The sequence below is a fragment of the Myotis davidii genome, unplaced genomic scaffold, assembly GCF_000327345.1.
Source record: "Myotis davidii unplaced genomic scaffold, ASM32734v1 scaffold1572, whole genome shotgun sequence".
Lineage (NCBI taxonomy): Eukaryota > Metazoa > Chordata > Mammalia > Chiroptera > Vespertilionidae > Myotis > Myotis davidii.
Genome location: NW_006285041.1, coordinates 1057097 through 1060855, shown reverse-complemented (window position 1 = coordinate 1060855; position 3759 = coordinate 1057097).

Genomic DNA, 3759 nt, shown 5'->3' with positions numbered 1-3759 from the left:
AATATAATAGAATCAAGGACATAGAAAGGGAGTGGACTGACAATTCTTGGGGGGAAGGAGGTGTGGGGGTGCGGGAAGAGACTGGACAAAAATTGTGCGCCTATGGATGAGGACAGTGTGGGGGAGGGGGGGTGCGGGAAGAGACTGGACAAAAATCGTACACCTAAGGATGACGACAGTGGAGAGGGGGAGTGAGTAAGGGCAGAGGGTAGGGTGGGAACCAGGTGGAGGGGAGCTATGGGGGGAAAAAAGAGGAACAACCGTAATAATCTGAACAATGAAGATTTAAAAAAAATAAAATTACTAGATGTTTAAAATTTGAGTTTGGTGCCAGTGGGCTTTTTGAGCAAATGAAAATATAAAGCACCTATGCCCTGGCCAGTGTGGCTCAGTTGGTTGGGCGTCGTCCCGTGCACTGAAAGTTGTGGGTTTTATTCCCAGTCAGGACACATGCCTAGGTGGCAGGCTTGATTCCCAGTAGGGGTTGTGCAGGAGGTAGCCAAATGATGTTGAGCTCTCACATCAATGTTTCTCTCTCCCTCTCCCCTCCTTTCTCTCTAAAAATCATTAGTTAAAGCAAACAAACAAACAAAAAAGCCACCTAGAGACCGATACACAGAAGCCATCTTTGACCCATTTATATAGGGACTTTTCATTCTATGAGTGAAGAACGTGGCCTGGGGCAAAGAGCACAGGATAAAGCCTGGTTCTGGGTGCCGTGTGGCACTCTCTCTAGCTGCACCTTGGGTGGTCACTCAATCTGTGGGGCTCATTGTCCTCTCCATAACATGAGGTTGGGACAGAAGACCTCTACGTTTCCAGCTCTAAATATTTATCAACCTCAGATTCTCTAAACATCCTCATAATGATGGACAGGCTATGCTTTATTATTTGCATGTGTCTGGCGAAGGACCTGGAGCACAGAGTGGATAAGTGCTGAGCTATATATCACAGCTCGCCCAGTTCCTGGCAGAGAAGTGGATTAGAATAGATATTTTTGGATGTCTAACTCCTCGGTCTTTTTAATTATCCTGATGGCAAATAAAGGGAAATCTTTACAAAATGTTGTTCTGGAGATGAAATTAAAGGTCTCCCACTGCATGTAGCTGAAGCCCAAACAAGAGATAATCCAGATGGAAGATTTATAGGAATGCTATGATAAGATCATTTTATTTTCTTTACATGTTTTCATTTATAAAAATGTAAAGTAAAAGAGCTATAGCATCACTTCATCTGCTTTCCAAAAAGCTGTGTAGTGGATGAGAAGACCCCACAGCTGGCGACGTGCCCAGGTGCCAGGATTCCTCTGTACCCAGGGGGCCCGGTCTTACCTTCCTGCATTGATTTCTCAAGGGTCTCTCTGAGCTGTCACTTCTAACAAAGATCTTTTCTGCCGTGGTGATTACTATGAAGATTCGTTACTATTTTTAATATAGCATATCAACTGCAAACCTGAATCAATCTGGAGGCTGTATTGAGAAATACACTCTCTTTCACTCACCATTACTGGAACTCTGTACAGAGTTTGACTTCCTGTTAGAGTCACCAGCTAGGGAAACCTTTCCTTCTGAGAGGAGGGAGGTTTAACTAAAAATAAGTTAGTTATAAAATCTTTATCCTAAAACTTGTCTAAATTGTAAAAAATTCACTTGGGAGTTTCGGTGAATTCCTTGGCCCTGAAAGCTTCTATATTTGACTGTCCTGGAACACTCTGTTCTCCGATTGCTAAGCCGTGTCCATTTGCTTCTGGCTCCAGCCTTTCGGAGGACTTTGCAGCCCTGCTTCCCAGGCCTGAGTTTAATTGGGGAGTTAATTATCTACGTAAGAACATGCAAGCCAAGTTGAGTTTGGGGGTGAGGCCTGCAATCTCTGTTCCACCTCAATAGACAAGACAGTCTTTGTGAATCTTGGTTGGTTATATTTTTACATAAGCAGATGTTCCATATAGCAGGGGAAAGAATCCTGGGAGAGCAGCCTGTAACTAGATCGTGTTTAGCTAAGATGAAGACAAAAGCTCCTTTATCTCTTTGCAATAACTTAGCCTAGGAAGACCCGAGTTCTGAGCTGTGAGGTCCTCATTTCAGTTTCAAGTAGGCATTTGAGCTAAACAGGAAGGAATGAGAGTTCATTTGCTGGGCCTCAGCCTTCAGTCATGATTTCTGATTAGCATGTGCTTCTCAGATGGAATTCATAAGCACCTTGAGTAATCTATCCTTCTTCTCATTCCAGAAATTCTTTAGTTAGGTATTTTCAAAAGTTTTTTTCTTTTAAATTCACTTTACCCAGGCTACTAGACAGCCTTCACTAGTTTGTGGTTTCCATGGCAACCAGCTGAAGGACCCATTCAAGTCCATCAACAATAACTTTAATGAAAGTGATGTAACATCACTTAAAATAGCTTCCCTATTAGATTCCCCATGCCTCTGAAACTGCCTCTGAAAGAACATTATCCTCCACATCACGAGTGGGGGACATCATATTTCCCTGTCCCCCAGATTCATACATCTCAGTGAATTATCGTTTCACTACACTGTAGGTACTAACCTTGGCTTCCTCCCCAAGAAAGTGGGGTAATAGTAAAAGTCCTACTTATCTCATAGGATTGGTTTAAGAATGAATTGGTGGTGTGAAGGTGCTTGGAATGTTGTAAAGTGGCCCATGGCATAGGGTATACAAATGCCGGCTGAGACCAGGCAGGTAGTGTGAATGAGAACATGCGACCAGGGGTAAGACAAGGAACAGTAACGTCACAATGAAAAAATGAGCACTGACACTAGGAGACACTTTCCAGCGTGTGGACTACGCAAATGGGGGACCCAGATCCATATGAAGGCAGCAGCTGCTACTTAATTTTAGCCAATTGTTGCTTTTGGGGAATATGGGGCCTGAGTTACCAATTCTTCTTATTTCATTTTAAAAGAAGAACCAGAAACCCAGATCTTAAAAAAATATGTTTAAATTCTGGCAATGAATTCATATTAAACACACACAGCATGGGTACACACACACTGAGCGGAATAAATGCATATCTGTTGTCTGGATGAAACCTGGATGAGGCCATTGGCTCTAGTCCTTTGCTATAGGACATTCTTAGTACCTGTAGACATAGGCAAGTCTACAATGAACTAGGTATTGACCTCTATTTCTAAAATATCTTATCACAGAATGCAGATTACACTCAGATTTGCAAATAAGTTGTTAGAAACTTACTAAGAACCACTGGAGAATGCCAAGAGGTGGAATGTACAAGAAGGTGATGTTGGCTGAATGCTGGGAGAAATTTACTGAGAATCAGAGGTGCTGAAAATAGGATGGAGGGAAGGAGATATACAAACAATGGGATACATGAACCTTGATAAGATCCTAGATTGGGCAGGGCGGGGGGGGGGAGGGGGGAGAGAAGTACAAGGAAAAGTATTTTTAGGGCAATTACAGAATTTTAGATAGATACTATTAGATAACTTAACTTGATTAATAATTTCTTAGATGTGTGTGATAATAGTGCTGGCTTATATAGACATTTTTATTTTTAGGAGACACATACTGAGGTATTTAGGATGAAGTGTCAGGGTCCACATGACTTAGTCTCAGTAATTTAGCAAAAAAAAGAGTGTGTGAATGTATGTTAAGAAAGAGAGAAAAGCCAAATTTAGCTAATCAAGGTGAAGAGTACATGACAAGTGGCTAATCGAGGTGAAGAGTACTCATTGTACTCTATTTTCAAATTTTCTGTAGTTCTGATTTTTTTTTAAGTAAGGA